General features: G+C 42.4%; 1 protein-coding gene across 2 annotated transcripts in view; it reads right to left on the reverse strand.

Annotated features, from left to right (window-relative positions):
- Positions 1-14,927, reverse strand: part of bach2b (BTB and CNC homology 1, basic leucine zipper transcription factor 2b) — a 104,187-nt gene extending 89,260 nt beyond the window's left edge. For both annotated transcript variants that reach the window (XM_061052668.1, XM_061052665.1), the window contains exon 1: positions 14,500-14,927. The gene's annotated coding sequence lies outside the window, so the exon portion shown is untranslated. The remainder of the gene's footprint in view (positions 1-14,499) is intronic.
- Between the last annotated feature and the right edge of the window lie 3,270 nt (positions 14,928-18,197).

Consider the following 18,197-nt stretch of genomic DNA (forward strand, 5'->3'; position numbering starts at 1 on the left):
CTCTGGAAAGGGAACGTACCAAATGCCTGAAGTGACCCGGAAGTGATTGAGTGAGCGGTCAATGAGTTTGTTTTGGCAGGAAAAACTGTCTGAAATGTGTTATAAGGATGTTTATGTTAACCGAATGATGTTCAGTCCGTTTTGTGGAACCCACCTGAGACAGTTAGCGTGATTTTGCTTTCCGTCTGGGCGGGCTCTGGAGTTTTTAAAGGACAGGACGAGAAAAGATGACCAAGGGCACCTTCTAGACCTTCTGTCTCGTCCGTCTCCTTCAAAGATTCCAAAGACCGTAAAACAAACTTAACATAATTCGGTGATCTGCCACTTTTTAACTCGTCTCTCCTCTCGTCGAAGTGTTTTGCATCTTTTAAATTTGGTTTGCACTTCCCAGCCACCGTACTTATCCCTGAAACTGAAGCGACTGGTGGATTTATGTTTGACTCCAGTGACTGAGCTGGAGGTTTGCAGACTTGCTGGAGTCCCATCACAGCGATTGAAGTTGTCTGAGATGATTTAGAGGAGTGACTGTGATGTCGCAGTGAGAGCTAACATCACTGTGTGTGTATGAGCTGCTGGTTTCAGACATGTTTCACTTTCAGATTCAAACCAGATGCGACATCTCCTTTTTTAAAATCTTCTTCTCTGCTTATTCTGCCGGTGGCGGTTCTTCAGATTGTGTCAGAGATTTCAGGACAATAACAGCGACCTGATGATGAATGGAGTGGATGAATCAGTCTGCATGAAGATCTCCTCTCTCAATAACGCTCTGTCCCTGTTTGTGTTTGTGTTTTTATCTTCTGCTTTGTCTTTTACTGGAAAACTTTTGTAACTGCCCTTTAAACACTAGAACCAGCAGAGCTTAAATCATGTGGTTACAGATAGCTGTAGACTAGGGGTGTGCAATATTTTTTTAAAAAACTTTATTTTGCTGATGTCGACGATATTTTTCAAAAAAGACTCAATATAGTGTTTTTGTTTTTCCGGTACCTCAACTGCTCGCTCCTGGTCGTCTGCTTAGTTGTCTTTAACGTCTACCGCTTTAAGACATACAGAAGTCTGCAGATTCACGTCTTTTAGGCAACATCCGTCTTTTCAAAGCCAAACCTCCTCCATGCCTCTGCGTTAGCTCACAGCGCTCTCATTTGACCATCATCACACTCGCCAATGTCACTTCTCCCTTATCAACCAATCAGAATACACAGCGATGGCGGAGGAGAAGATACAAAATTCTCCAGATCTAGAGCTGCTGCCTGAGCCAGGACGGAAATACTTTTTTTTCTTTTTTTTGAAGCAAAACCGACCGAACGCTCACTACCGAGGGAAGCAGATGTTAGTTTCCGTAGCCTAGCAACAGTAAACGCAGATGAGAAGCACTCAACTGTGGATGTGGGAGCTGCTTATGGACAAAGAACTGGCCCCCATCATTAGTCATTAGTCATCATATGTACAACTATCACACACCTAGAAAAGGACTTTCAAACAAGACGTAGAAAAAGTATTTGTTCTAAAAGTGAGAGTTCAGGTTCACAGGTGCCTCCTCTGTTGTTCTCACATGCTCGACTGACGCTCATCTCGTGACTCAGTATCAACAGCGGAGCGTCCACAGCTCGGCCTCGTTGACCTTTTCCCATCTGTCCTCCATGACACGACCCGGCCAGCGGACTGCACACATCACCATGTGACCGCTGCAGGTACACGACCACAGTCTGCTGACTCACTGCAGACCAGCGCACACACACACACACACACACACACACACACACACACACACACACACACACACACACACACACACACACACACACACACACACACACACACACACACACACACACACAGGTGAACCCACCATGACCTCTGATCACTCCTGCCCTATGAGCTCCCCCCGCTGCTCCATGGTCTGTTCAGGTCATTCAGGTTCACACTTCCTGAGTTTGTTTTAAGTTATGATTGACCTTTTATGGTGACTCACAGTTTAAAACACATTTTACCACTCAGGGTTCTGCAAGAATGAGAAACGGTTGGCGATCAGGTGTCAACATCCGTCTTTTTACAGCCACACAGAGAGTGTGTTTCAAGTTAATTTCTCCTGGATTACACACACTCACACACACACACACACACACACACACACACACACACACACACACACACACACACACACACACACACACACACACTGAGCTGGGAAGATGAGCAGTGCAAGTTTAAAATGTGTTTTTAACATACTGAAATAGGAACAAAGAAAACACGATTGTAGAGTTTTAAAAGGTTCTTTAGATTATGAGTTAGTGTTTAATGTCCTACAAAAGCTTTACTGCAGGCTTTCACAACATGGTGTCCCCTGACATTCAAATAAGGGTCGCCTGAAATTGATCAATAAAATATATATTGTATATTCAAATATATTGAACACAGGCTGGTCTACTGTGATGGGCCAATGCCAAAACAGGAAACCTGCAGTCTCTGTCTGTCTGTCATCCAGTGTGCAGAACGTCCTCCCAGCGTTTCTTCCTCTGTCCACAATAATGCACGTGAAAAAGCCTAAATGTGCTCTGAGATTGATGTTTACTGTAACACACAATAAAACTATTACACGATTTAAAAGACATAAATTAGAGTAAAAACCTGTTTGTGTTGTGTGAGGTCAAAGTGAGGTCTAAAGCTAAAAGAGGTTGTGAACCATTGATTTAGTGGTTTTCTAAGATGTCTGGTGAAATGTTTGTGTGATTAGGTTTTCAGATCAATAAGAAGTGCACGATGAACAAACAAACTTATGGTATTGAGTTTGTGCGCTCAAACTCTCGAGAAAGGTCAAAAAACATGTGTTTCAAAATTATACAACCTCTTTTTTTTTATTTATGTAAATGTAGTAAAGCTTTTTAAAAAATCAAATCTTCAGTCTATACATATGCAGGAGTTCGCCTGCACTTTTTTAAAATAAAAAAAAGAATTTGCACATTTCTGCTTGCCTTCTGAATTGTTGCTGTTGTATTGAAACAGGAAGCAACATTGTTTGATTTTTATTATTTTCATATCTAAATTTAGAATTCTGGTATCGTGATAAGGCAGTGGTGTAGTGGTGCCTTTAGAAGTGGGTATACTCTTAATTTACCCCCTCAATGTTTTTTTTCTTTAAGTGTCCCAGCCAGCAGAGGATTAACGGTCTCTGTTATGAACAGTTACATGTAAGACTACTCGTGCATATTTAGTTAGTTCATACAGGTAAATAAGAGACAGAGTAGGGAGGGTCATCCTTCACCATCTGAAAAATTGCAGCACACTGATTATTGTCAATCAATCATTGGTGTGAATCAGATGAGATTTAGAAGTGGGCACACCCTATAGAGACTGAAAATAAGTATACTCTGTATACCTGTGTATACCCTGCACTACACCACCGTCAGCATGTCTATAGCAGCTTTTGGATAGCAGCTCGCTACCTTCCTACAATCTTTAAAACTCTGGGACTGGAGCAGGTCTACAGAAACTGATGGAAACGTGAGCTACAGCCTGAAAAAGGGCTGAGTCTTCTCCATCCTCATAGCAGTCGTTAAGACCTTACTGTAGTGTGGTGGCCTTTCAGACTTTTTCAAAAAAATCTTTCTCTTCCACCCTGAAGAAGGCTGCTGCTTGTGTTCCAGGAATCAAACACAAAGCAAAGTTGAAGCATTCTTTCAGCCCAAACTTTACCCATCCCCACGGAGAACCATTACAGTACTAATCCTGACAGAACTGGTAACAATTGGGTTTTTTCTGAGCACATCAACTACACGGTTCATGGAGTTTTCTGCCTGCCTTACCCTGAGTGTTGTCTATTTTGTTATTTGTTTAATATGTTTTTTTCCCTTACTGTGCAAATAAATAAATACTAAATATGGTGCAGAGACTTAGAGCAGCATGTGGTTTCATATCTGTATGTTGAGCTTCTAAAAGCCCAACTACCTCTGATCTCTCATTTTAAGAGATATTTCAGATTTCAGCTCTGCCGATTGTGAGTTTCGTTCTCAGAAACACAAAGACACGTTGGCCTGTTTAAGCCTTCACCTGTTGCTTCAAACACTCCTACTGATTAGAACTAAAGTCACTCTTGATCAGCCTCTTAAAGATTGCTGTGCCTCAACGAAAAACTATTTATGCGTTCACTGTTGCTCCTTATGAACAGAATGAGTTTGACCTGCAGAACCGCTCCAAGCCGTACGACGTAAACACGGCCTGAGAGGACGTGTGTGTGCTTTATGTTTTATAGGCTCTTTCAGGAAAATTACAGGATGAAATCAGCTTAAACCATCGTACACATTACTCCCCCACAGGAAGGGCTGTATACATGGATCCAACCCAACACTTAGTCTTTCATGTTTTCCATCCAACATCTGTGTGCAACAAATGGAAAACCCAGAAGCCAGAACGTCGTCATCCTCACAGTTTTTTATGTTTTCTGTGCATTGCCGTGGAGTTAATGTTCCTTCTCTGTGGCATGATTAGAAATAAAACACACGATGAGGAGGAGAACGAGGCACAGTGGGCCACTCGAGTGCACATGCAGGATCTCCACCTATGGCCTCCTGCTGCACCATGGCAGGATGCCACCGCCGGCAAATCCTGCTGATCTCGTTGTAGGCTTACTGCTTTACAGAGCAGCGAGTGCGGGGGCTTGGAGAGCAGGAAGTGGGCACATTACTGCTCCTCCACGCCCACAGCCTGCCTCCTCCACCTCCCAACACATCACCCCACAACCCTCCCAACCACCTGTGCTGGTCTCACAGGATGCCCCCTCCTCCTCAAACCCCTCCTCTCCCCCCCTCTGCTGCACTTCTCCAAACCGCACTCTGAACACACTTTGTTTTGTTACACTCCACTTCTTCGACGTCAGAGAAGATTCGATTTACTGTAAAGTGACTCAAAAGTCGTCCGCCCAAACCAACCTCCAGAGGAACGTCATGCAGATATAGTTTTGGTTTTATTAAACCAGAGTTTGACATCCTGTCCAAGTGACAGCTGATAACTTTAAACTTTAAAATCAGATTCTTAATAACAGGAAAATTTGTTTCTGCAAAGATGTGGTGGAATTTATTTTAATGCGGTGATAGCAACGGTTGCTGAGTGTCTTTACTGTTGTGTTTTTGTATCCATAAAATCTGTAAATGAAGCTCAAAGCTTCTTCGGGCCAATCAACCAAATACATTACTAATAATTGTATAAACAAAATCACATTATTGTAAAAAAAAAAAAGGTTTAAGATTTTCTTGCAATTTGGCAAATGAAGGTACAAATTGATGAAAAATCATTCTAAGTGTAAAAACTCTCCAGAAGATAATTTAACTTATTTAATTTAAATATTTGTTTTATTGCCATGTGTAAAGAAAATGTGTTTTTTATATAGTTTTATCTGCATATAAACACGGTGCATACAATGGAGGTTTTTTTTTATTATTATGTCAGTTCTGAAAATGAAAAGCACATTTGCAAAAGCAGATAAACTAGTTTTATTTATTCTTTATTTCAGGTAATATCACTCAGACTGAAGTTCAAATATTCTTCAGATCTCCATAAGATCGGCACAAACTGAAGGTTTTTTTTATTTAAAATTAAAATCACACTAATTATTGCTCAACCTACACCGACAGATAAATTCATACAACACGTTTTTTAAATCAAATCATGAAAAGATTTGTTTTTTAGGCATTGGACATTTCTTCATTTTAGAGACTTAACTCATTTTTTAAGAGCACAAACTGCAGTTTCAATAGAAAGATTGATTTTTGTTTACACAGACTTTCAGGTAAAAATAATCGTCTGTGTCTTTTAAGAAGAGATGAGAGGGAAGGAGAAAACTGTGAATTCTGAAAAAAAAGAAAAAGTGGAGAAGGTTTGAGATATTTAAAACAACAAAAGTCTGCTCTGGTTCAGAGTCTAAAAAATGGAAGAAGCTGGCGAGCTTCATAACTCACTATGCGTCGCTGAGGCTTGACTTTTGAACTTTTCTACATCATGCTGACATTACGGCAGAAAACTTACAGAAAAACAGGAACCTTAAACAGGAGACAGACAGAAACCTAAACTACCTGCAGCTCCACAAACACAAAGGTTGACAACATTTTGAATATGCTGATTCTTTTTGATGCCATGTGTGTTCAAATGATTCAATCTTCACCTTTTCATTTCCTCTTATTCTTTTATTTCTCTTTTCGTTTTGTCTGAGGAGGAGCTACCAGAGAAGTAAAAGTCCATGTGTTTCTCAGTAATTACACCATAAAAATGATTGATTTTATAAGGTTTGTATATTGTATTTATTTGAATAATCATTTGCAGGACATATTGGCTTTGGCAATATGGAGTGATGATCTGTCAACCCAATAAATCTCATTTGAATTGAATTGAGAAAGAGAGACTGTCTAAAGTGCACCAGAGCATTAGCAACATTTCTGTACTGAAGTGTTGCCAATATTTCTCTGCAATTTAGACATTGTGCAGGAGGATGCCAGCAATTTTTGATGATTAAAAACAGGAGATTTACAAACACTTGTTGCCTTTGCCCTCTTCATTTTTGTCCCGTGGTATCAAAAAAGCCATCAATGTTATTTAAGTTGATAAGTATTTTATCTAGGTATTAAAGTCTGGTATTGAATCAACCCTGACACCTCAGGGTTTAAACTGTCAGGGTTTCATGATCAAGCAGCTTTAACAATGTGAATACAATGACAAGCTTTTCTGATCGAGCCACAGATCAAATGTTGTTTATTCACTGATCAATAGTTCCTCAAAGACAACGTGCTGTTCACTCCGACCTCCAGGAAACAGTTTATCATTTTCTATTTACACAAACGTAAGAGCTTCATACACACACACACACACACTCACACTCACACACACACACACACACACACACACACACTCACACTCACACACACACACACACACTCACACACACACACACACTCACACACACTCACACACACTCACACACACACACACACACACTCACACTCACACACACACACACACACACACTCACACTCACACACACACACACACACACACACACACACACACACACTCACACACTCACTCACACACACACACACACACACACACACACACACACACACACAGGAGGATTTCTGACCTCTCTTGCAGCTGCTGTCACCTCCAGCTTCACAGCATCCTAAACTCTGCATCCTTCACTTAAACAATGATCTCACCATCCCGACTCTGATTGTTTGAATTCCTTCCACTTTGCCCGACTCAATGCCACTTCTATTTCCCATCAACCCCGAGGACGGAAAGAGAGGCCAGGGAGAACAACAAAAAAAAAAAAACACCTCTGCAGGAAACTTAGAGAGAGACCTGGAGCTACATGGAAACTAGCTTTGTTTGGTCCCTCACAGCTCATGGTTTAAATGAGTGTCAGTAACATCAGTGACTCTCATCAGAGAAGAGAAAGTTTTATTAAAGATGTGGGGGTAATAAAAGTTTATTATTAAAGTTCATTACCTGCAGATGAGGTAACAGTACAACTAGTGTTGTAGAAAAAGACCACACTAACCGAGACCACGTCATACCAGAGACCAGAGTGCTCTGAGATAAGACCAAGACCAAGACCAAGACCAAGACCAAGACCATAAATATCAAAGAAAAGTCATCATCTTGTGTGCAGGGGGCAAGCCCGCTCACTTAGACCGTAACACTGGGAAGGTTGCGGCTGTAACCAGGGGATACAAATCAAGTTAGAAATGAATTGAGATTATTTGTTCTTTTAGAAAGGGGCATTTTCCTTCTACTCACAGTGATGACGTGGACAAATAGCCGATCAGTGGTGGTCTTAACCGGTCTTGATTTAAAATCTGGGGTCCTCCCAGTCTGAGACCGAAACAAGACCAAGTTAAAATGCTTTCAATTCCGAGAAGATGGTCTTGGAAATCACACTGGGTTAAACAGAAACTGAAAGCAGCCATGGTTTTTACTTTCAGACACTTTTAATGAGTTTAACTGTAATAATTCAGCCACGGGCAGAAAGACTCTGGTGATTGCATGAAGACAGGCAAGCGCTTCACTGTTGCAGGGTGCGCTGTAATGTCAGGGAGGAAAACAAAAGGGTGTCACATACGAGGATGTGACCTCGAACTTCAGAGGAAGAAGCACACAGCGGCATTGTTCTGCAGGAGGGTGGAGAAAAACGTGTCCAAACTGACACAAAGATGTCTTCAGACTGGAAACACAAAATACTGCTGATCAAAAACCTATACCTTTAAACTCTGTCAGGTAGACTTTATTGAAGCATTTACGGTGTGCTCAAGGTGCAAGCTTGTTAGATTTACTACAAAAAGATTCTCCTTTTCTCAGTCTAACTTCAGAATTTTAAGGTAAAAAGAGAAAACTATCCTTTTACTCAACACCAATAATATGTTGCAAACATATCTGTAAGATTTAGACAGAGTGCAAGAGTTTGTCTGCAGGTTTATTTTTTGTGCTTTTTAATTCCAATACCCAGAGATAGGACAGCGGGCAGAGTCAGAAATCGGGAGAGACAAGGAGGGAAAGGAGCCACAGATCGGACCCGAATCCAGGCTGCAGGCTTGTAGGATCACAGCCTCTGTATAGCCTGTGTATATAGGCCCAGATTGTCTGCATGATTGGCAGTTTAAAGCAAGAAATGACCCAATATTGGGTGATTAGAACTTCTATTTTAATCGCTGTAATATCAGGTGTGGATGTTGTTTGATTTTCTTGAATCGTTTACAGCTTAATATTCTGATATCGTGACAGCCCTGGTGAGAGCTCCGGCATTATTTGTGACTCAGCAGCTGTGAAGAGAGAAAACTGCTGACAGGCGAAAAAAGCCTTAAAATCAGCTTTTTATGTGTTTTCAAAGATCCTCAGGAGGAGCTGAAACACCAGAGGAGGCCCTCACCCCTGAGACACACCGCCTGCTTTCACAGCAAACTGCTCTAATGTGTTATGGTATGCATATCGTTTCTACAGCGGCAGAAGGGGGGCGGGCGGGCTCAGGGGACCACACAGACAACAGTGTTGACTATGAATAACCCCCGTAACCCCTCCAGGAAATACAGCGTGGATAATACAGAGGAATCAGGCCGAGTCCGCATGCCGTGATAATGGCTCCGTTACTGTTACCAAGGTGAATATCTAGACGCGCTGAAAGCATGTGATGCGACTCTTTGGCGGCCATTTTCCTGCGGTGGGCTCACGCCGGGGAGAGAGAAAACTGCAGCGCACACGTCATTCACGTTCTCTGACGCCCGGAATAATAATAGAAGAAGAAAGACCACACACAAGTCAGGGGAATTCAAAACAACGAGCCGAGTCAAAGCATGCCTGTGTCTGATACACAGCTCTGAGAGTGTGTGTGTGTGTGTGTGTGTGTGTGTGTGTGTGTGTGTGTGTGTATGTGTGTGTGTGTGTGTGTGTGTGTGTGCAGAAAAAACACCCGTAACACATGCTGAAGTTTCACAGACGTTTTTACCAACTTAACAGTCATTGTTTCACAATCAACACACACTCAGTATGTTTACATGCACAGGACAGTTGAGATACTGTTACAGTTGAGCAAACTGTAAAGTGATGCTTATATGTGTCGTACATTTCATACATGCTCTCTGCTTTCCGTTCCAATGCTATGCACGCTCTCCCTATAGCGTATGGTGATATCTCAATGCAAACGCCACTTCTGCTCTGCTATGCCTTCATGCTATTCGACCTCCAGGTTAAAGCCCGCCATGGAGATCGTGGTAGTGTTACAAAATGGCTCAGTGGTGCCCCCTACAACATTTTTAAAAAATGCAGCCCCTGCAGCATGTTCAACATGGGATTATAAAATTAAACAGGCATGTGTGCATTGTTTTTCTCTACAATAAAGCCTCTTGGACCCATATCACTAACAGGACCATTTTGAAATTTTAGTTTAAAAAATGGCTCAGATTAGCCATTTCCAATGCTCCCTCTGGGATTAACTCCTCCTATAGGGGATGAGTCCAATCCACTTCAATTTTACTTGCAGAGCTAGAGGAGACCATGTTGAATTCTTTTTTTTTTTTAAACTTGTGTACAAGTAGCTCTTTAACTGTCTTCCATATAGTGTTAAATCCTGGAGACTGGAGAGGAGCAGCTCCTGCAGCTCACCGGCTGTAAGCTAACTAAATGTAGCAGCAGCTCGTCTACACTGAGTTTAAACAGACCTCTGCAATCCCCTGCTGCCAGTAGTTGTAGTAGTAGTGCTGCACTAATCCAATACAAACAGGTCATTACACTGTGCTAAATGTTTTCTCTTCCTTCACTGAACGCTGCTCTACACACTCATTCTTCTAAAACCGTTTCAAACCGCTTCCCTCTCCCGTCCCCTCTTAAGTGTTTTAATTCCACAGCTATTAGGACCAGATGTGCATCATTTCATTAGCTCGACATGCTTTGCGTCTTATGGTATGGATGAACCAACGGGGACGGGGTTACCAAAGAAGCTTTAACGCAGAGTTCAGGAGGTGAAGCTCTGCGCCTGAGGCCCGCCGTCTGTGAGGTCATCAAATATGTTTGACGCAACTGTCTGCGTGATTTACGTGTTTCTGTAATTTCTAACAGGCAACACGGGAAGGAAAAAAAACAAAACAAACCAAAACAGAGCGCTCAGAAAAGTGCCTGTGGTGCTTTGGACTTGAAGGCTTCTTGGCACAGGAGCAGCAAAACACACAGACAAGCTCTGACTCTGCAACCGCAGACTGACGGGAGCTGGCAGGATAATGCAATCTGATTTCACACGCCTGGCCATAATGCCAGTGCACATCGCTGCCCTGAACGGCAGGAGGAGAGGGACGAGCAGCCATGATATGACAGAAGGAAGAGAGAGAGAGAGAGAGAGAGAGAAAGGGGGGGGGGGGGAACAATAGCTCTGAGTGTAAAGTGCAGGATCTTAGATTTCTCCCAGCAGAGCTGCTCCATCTACGCCTCACACTGGCAGCGGCCCAGTCAAACATGCCTTTGTGCTGACGTGGGAGAGCTATGGGAACATGTTTTCTTCTCCTTTTCCTGGCCGAGGCTGAGGCTAAGGGATGTTGGGCTGAGCTAGTGGGGGTTACTCAAATATCCTCAGTGATGCAAACAATCCTTTAATGACGCAAGGGGGGGGGGGTTAAACCTCACTTTTGAAAGAATCAAAAACACTGCAGCTCATATGTCTGAAATCACACACAGACATCGCTCCATCACATCCTCCTCCAAGTGCAATTTCATGAATCATTAACCCATAAGTGCCTGGTTACTTTCTGAGCATGAGCAGCTTCTTCTCTGATCAGCATCTTAATTAGCTCGATGGCAACTTCAGCAGCAGAAAATATAATGACGCAGGGGTTCAGACGAAACCTGGAGCAGGAGTGTCTTGAGCCTGGGACGGTACAGTTCAAAAAAAAAAAAAAAAAGCATGAATGGTGGGACCGGCGGGGTCACATGAAGGGATCCTGTTGCCGTGTGGGACTTCAGCTGTGGCCGGGGAACCCTGAGGGACTCATTATGTGGAGATCCCCCCTGACAGAACCGCTCAGACAGAGAGAGAGACGTTCCCAAGACAAACTCCACTGCAGAGACGATGGCCTTGTTATATAATAACAGTCATTTTGTCCCACTTTATCTTTGTGAAGGGACTTCACTGAGATGCACCTGCAAGCCTTACAGACACTGACATGAGTCGTGTCAGAACGGTGAAAGTCAGCTTTTTGCTAATCAGCAGCTGAATCCTGGAACAAATGACAGTATCTGCTTTGCATGAATGCACTTTTGGACATTAAAAAATTGGTTTTAAACCTCTTAACCTAAGTCTGAAACTGTTTCACACAAGTGTACTTTTTAATGTATTCTTCTTAAACAGTGTAATTATTGGATTTGTATCTCTTTCAGTACATTTGACGCTTTATCTTGCACACCTGAGTTTATCTGCTTTTTATGCATTTGACTAATTGTTTTCACTCAAATGTCCTTAAATCAATCTGTCTTCTGTTTTCTTTTTTTTAAGGTTAATTGTCTTTTAATTTCTTCTCTAACTGACTAGATATCATAAGTGAAGGTTGCCCCTCAATGATTCCTCAAATATGATTAAAGGTTGATCTAAATGGCCAACAGGGTACCCAGTGCACAGCCTATACCTTCTCAGGTGCGCATGGTTGCAGGAACATACCATGAAAAATAAATCAATAATCTGTGTTTAGCCTGTAGCTTCCTCAGGTTCCCCCAGCACTTAAAAAAGCCTGAAATTTGTGCTTATTCGCTTGATTTTTTTCCTCTTAAAAGAAGAATTGGGCGGTTGAAAAAGTCTGAAACAATGAGCAGGTTTTTTTTTCTGGATGCACAAAGATGCTGCATTCAGAAATTCCAAATATTCGTTCAAATTCCGAGAATTCCAGCAACACAAAATACACAAAAATGACATTTCAAACTGCAAAAATCACTACTTTTTACAATGACTGGAGAGTGTTTGCTATCAGTGTCAAGATTGCCATGTTATATATTTGTTTCCTTCCATACACGGATGGACAAAGAGACAAAGAATCCCGATGCAGAGAGTAAACATGCCCGATATGTGAGTTGACAGAGTGAGAGGAGCAGCAGAGACAAAGCCTGGCAGATTGGATGAAATGGCATTTAAGCCTGACTGAGTCACTGTGGGGTTTACAGTTTTGGACACCCCTCCTCCTCCTCCGCCTCCTCAACCCCCTCCTCACAATAAGCAGAGGATTGCCATGCATGGGAAAAGCAGGCAGCGGGGCTATACTGTACAGAACAAAAGGCTCTGTGCGTAAAAGTACGCATGAGTGCTGCCGCCGTGCACGTGTTTGTGCGAGCAGAGCGATGTCAGTGAGCGACAATTTGTTTTTTATTAACTCTGACAACGATGACAGAAATAAAAGCATCTCCTCTGCGCGCACTCTGACTCATCTGCAGTCAAATGTTTTTACATTTTCAAAGCGGTAAACGCAGCGCTGCGTTTCCGTCCTGTGAGAAATGGAGGATGATGATGATGATGATGCGATCCCCTCAGTGCCATCATCATCGCGTTGCATCAGCACAAACAGACAAAGAGGCTGGAAGTCACCGCTCCTCAATTTGCTGTATCACCGCATTAATGGCAGCAGCAGCAGCAGCAGCATCACTCCGCTCCCGCATGAGTCAAACGCACACGTGGCGATCAAACAATAGTATCCCGAAATAAACCCGTTTATTCTGCTTTAATGGTCTGCAAATACATCCTTCTCACTTCTGCGTGGACACTGTGGACACGTGCCTGCTTTTCTGTCAAGAATAGAGCAGCAAAAAATGTACAAAGCATTTTTTTTATTATTATTTTTAACACCTAAGCTCCATTAAATGTCATAAAATATGTGCAGCCAGTCTGTTTTTTAAAACAAAAATCTAATGTCTAAAATGTGTTTCCCCCGCATCTTTCTTTTTTTCTTTTACTTCATCTTGCACGGCAGCATAAATCACCACTACACCTTTCACTGAGTGCTACACAATAACAAGAGTGACAGGGACTGACTAAGCCACTACACTGCAGCACCCTTTCACATGACAATGCAGGACCGCTCCACCGCTCCGCGCGTAAAGACGCAGCTGTTTTCAGAACAAGTCGCCACACGATTATTAATACATGTGTTATTTAAATTCATTATACCGTTCAGGCAGTCCCGATCTTTTTTTTTTTTAAACACAAATGGTTAATAAACATGTAAATAAGGGTTCTGTTTCGGTTAAAGCTCCGTCGAGCGCTGCAATGAGGTGATTCCAACAACACAGACCTCGTCCTTACACAGCAAATATTTTCACGATTTGTTTTTAAAACAAATCAGTCATGAGATATGAGATTAAATCTTAACAGATAGGAAAAGGTTGGATTTCTATTTTTTTTAAAAACAACAAAAAATCAGCGATATTAATTTATAAATAAGAGCATGCTTTGTCTTGAGCTCGATATGAATCTGATGCATGTGCAGCTGAATGAGTGTGTAAAGTGACGCTGCAGGTGACAGCTCTTTACGGAGCATTTATGCCCCGGCATGCCTCCGCAGGGATCACCGACACATCTCCCCCTCTCTATGTGCAACAAAACACCCGAGAACCGGGGAGCGCACACGGACACGGAGTGTTGACTCAAAGCACAACAGGATGTGGTACAAAGAGTTGAGTTTCACTCCTGAACCCGCGTTCACACCCAATCACATTTACACCCCTTCACCGCCGAGCTCTCAGGATTCATGCATGCGGTTTATTCTGTGTTTTTCTATCTGCGACTTTTTTTTTTTTTCCCACATATCACACAAACACTGAGGACTCCCCTGTTCTGTTCTGCCTGCCTGCCTGGAGAAGCCCACCGCGGCACCGCTGCGACACTTACGCAAGTTTACAACTCGGTTATGAGAACGTCAACACACACTGAGAAACACAAAGAGAAATAAGAGCGAGGCGTTGGTTTGAGAAAGAAAACGGTGCATGCCAGCTCACCTTTGACTTTCTATTCTGCTCGTATTCCAGCCCGTGCGTCCGTTTCCCACATTAAGTTCTTTCACATGATGACTCGCTTTGTCGTTTCCTCAAAGCCTCCCGGCTGCACACACATCACTTATCCCCTTCTTCTTCTTCTTCTTCTTCTTCTTCTTCTTCTTCTTCTTCTTCTTCTTCTTCTTCTTCTTCTCCTCCGCTCGGTTAATTCTCACTGATTTAAAAAAAAAAAAAATTCGGTCTGTGATTGTACGGTGTGTGTGCGCGCGCGCGTGTTTCTGTGCGTAATGTGTGCGTGGTGCTCCCGCGCGGCGTGCCGCTCCGTCTCCGCTGTTTGTTTCACTCGACTGGTCCGCCTCCTCTCTCTCTACTCTCTCAGTCGCTGCGTTGTTGACATTCGGCCGCTGACGTCACTCTATCCCCCCCTCATTCACAACATCGTCAGCTCCGCGCGGGATTTTGCGTACGTGAAGGCGGGAAGCGCGAGCGTTGCTCAGCAGAATATGCGCAGTGCAGCTTCGTGAATCACGCAGCTGGCTGTTCGCGCAAATCCCCCCCGCCCCAACCCCTCCTCCCTCCCCTCCGTCCACACACAGCGGGAACATGACGGTGAAAGATGACACAAGGCATTTTTCACAGGCTGCGGACAGAAGAGGGAAAACAAATTCAGAACAGTGATGTATTGTCTTTTTTCAAACCACACCAACACTTCTCATCTTTCTCATTTAAACACGCCGATTATCTCTGATAAATAGGCTACAGCTCCGGAATCATATTGATAATAATAATAATAAGAAGAAGAACATAAGAAGAAGAAATAACGTTGTTTCTATTGGACTTTTTAAAACAGATGTTTACAAAGTACTATGAAGAACTATGAAGAAGGGAATATAACTAATTAAGCATCAATAGTGAGACCATCTGTGGTGGCCCTGAAGGTCAACTACCACTAATACTTCATGATTGCAAAACACTTTTAACCATACGCCAAAAAATTTAACAGAATGCAATAATATTTCATAAAACGTAAATGCATTTCCAAGAAATGTAAAAATACTCCATGAAACATCAAAAACATTTCTCTTCGGCTACTGCGAACTCATTTCTAATTCACATCTCCACAGATGTTGGAATATTTCTGCAGAACGTGAAATGGTTTTGGCATCCAGTGAAATGTTTGTTGCAATTATGAAATATTTGAGCAGTTGACCTTGGCCAGTTGGCCACTGTACCAAACAGAGAGTAGTAAACAAAAGCAAAAGCAAAAGCAAAAGATCAACAAGAAAAAAAGCAAAATATACAACAACAATAAATGCAGATGAAAGTAAAAACAAAAGGCCTGAAAAGGCTGGTAAAGTATAAAAGAAATAAAGCTGAAGAAGTGAAATAATAAACTAATAAAAACAATAAGATGAATGAAGAAGACTAAGAAGACAGCATCAGATCACAGAAAATAAAAAGGATACTTTAGAAGGTAATTAAAAGCACTAAAGGAAGGTTAGAGGATTACATCAACAGAGCAATAAAATGAATATAGGAAGAGATCAAATTAAAATGAGAGACATCACATCAAAGCGAGTCTGTAAAAGTGAGTTTTAAGAAGTGATTGAAAAGATGTCACTGAATCTGCTCGTCAGGGAGGTTGTTCCAAAGTAGAGGAGCCCTTACAGGATGGTCACCTTTAGATTTGAGCCTCAACTTTGGGACAGAAGGGCCCCGCTTGAGGATCTGAGGTCACAAGAGGGCTCATAAGAGGTCAGCGTTACAGAAATGTAAATACAGGTCAAGAACAAGACGAACTTTAAAAGTGATCAGTGAAATCTTCAAATCAGTTCTTAAAGTGACCTGCAGCCAGTGGAGGGAGAAGAGGAAAGGAGTGATGTGATGTGATGTTGTCTGTTAAAAACCAATCAGAAGCCGAGCTGCTGCGTTCTGGACCAGTTGGAGGTGGGAGAGTGATTCATGTGTGGCACCGGGAGGGAGGGGGGTTGTGGTAGTCCAGACGAGAGAAGATCAGTGAATTAATAACTTTCTCCAGGTCAGCAGGGGGCAGAATGGGTTTGATTTAGGAAATGGATCTCATGTGGATGAAACAGGATTGTGTTGTTCGAAGGTGAGGTCTGAATCAAAAATTACACAAAAAAAAGAGACGACTCCAAAAATATGTTTTCTCTGCTTTTTGGTTTGTGTTTGAGTAAAATCGACATGTTTTATAGAACAGGGATTCCCAAACCTGCACCATGCCCTATTGTTTATACGGTGAGAAGGCAGACTCAGAACGAACACCTGCCGTCTGAGTCATTAGAAGTAAACCGACTCTGCACATGAAAAAATATCATTTGTATGAAAGCATCATGCTCAACTGTCTGTTTTTAAAAACTTATTCGCAGAGTCTGTCGAGAGTTTGCAGGTTTTACTTCCAGGTATAGGCTTTTCATAAAACAGACCGAATATATCATTTTAGAAACAGACTTTTTAACTCAATGACTCTTATTTTTCAGCAGCAAGAGGAAAATCAAGTCGAGTCATGGTGAAGATTTGTTGACCGATTAATTTGTTTGGCTCTAGCTGGTCTGTCTTTTAGTGACAATAGTTCCAGTCATCTGCCGCCATAAACTCTCTGACTGAGGTTTTCATTTCCTTTCTAACTAGGGGAATCATGAAGGTCCAGTTTGCTTGTTCTGCTGCTGCTGCTTTCTGCTACCGTGCACTCTATACATTATGGTTGGCTGATGTTTCAGGACATGCTTATCCAAGAGAAGATGAGTGCTGACGATTACACCAAAGAGATGAAAGACTCTTCCTTCGTTTATTACACCAACCGGTGTGTGGAGAGAAACATCTTCATCATAGGCGAGCACACCTCTGTGCAAAAAAGTTTGTACCACTGATGGAGAGAGGCAGGGCGAGCCCACTAAACCAACTGCTGCACACTTGCACATGTTAATGCATGCATTCAGAAAGCTCTATTCACTCATTCTTGCTGCTCACATTGACTGCTCACGGCAGATCAAATTGTACATCGGGCCACCGGGAAATGTCCTGGTGCTCCAGACGTCCTGCTTGACAAAACATTTGTTATGAATTTGATTTAAACAAATAAAGATTGATTAATTGATTGATAATGAAACATCTGTCTAGGCTGTGTAACAACAAGCTGCTAGCAGCTTTCTTTGCATTTCAATGTGTCACTTTCTCTTTTGTTTGTGCACTTTCACAAACAAAAGCACTTTAATATGAAGGGTCAAAACAATTAAGAAAACAAGGGATGTTTGGGGGGAATATTCAGGTTTCCAGACCGAAGCAAACAAACAGAAATGCAAATGATTATGTTAAATGAGTGAAGCGAGGTGGTGGGAGGGAGGTAAGCCGGAGAACGCTGCACAGCTTAAACATCAGCAGTGTGAGGGAGGCAGCGTTTTGTTCTGGAGGAAGCTCACATCCTTTTTTGGACAAGCGAACACTCACTGGAGATGTTTTAATTCCTTATGTATAAAACTCCCCCCAGGGAGTTTGCATGTAATTATGAATTATCACAGTAACACAGACAGCCCCCTTCACTGAGCGACATTCAAAGAGCAGCTCCCTGTGCTGCTGCACGCTTCGAAACCACAATTTGAGATGTCGCTGCTGACATCAAAACAACACCACCGTCAGGCGAAGAATGTGAGAAAATATGGCACACAGTATTTAAAGATGAG

The sequence above is a fragment of the Labrus mixtus genome, chromosome 12 (genome assembly GCF_963584025.1).
Source record: "Labrus mixtus chromosome 12, fLabMix1.1, whole genome shotgun sequence".
Classification (NCBI taxonomy): Eukaryota; Metazoa; Chordata; class Actinopteri; order Labriformes; family Labridae; genus Labrus; species Labrus mixtus.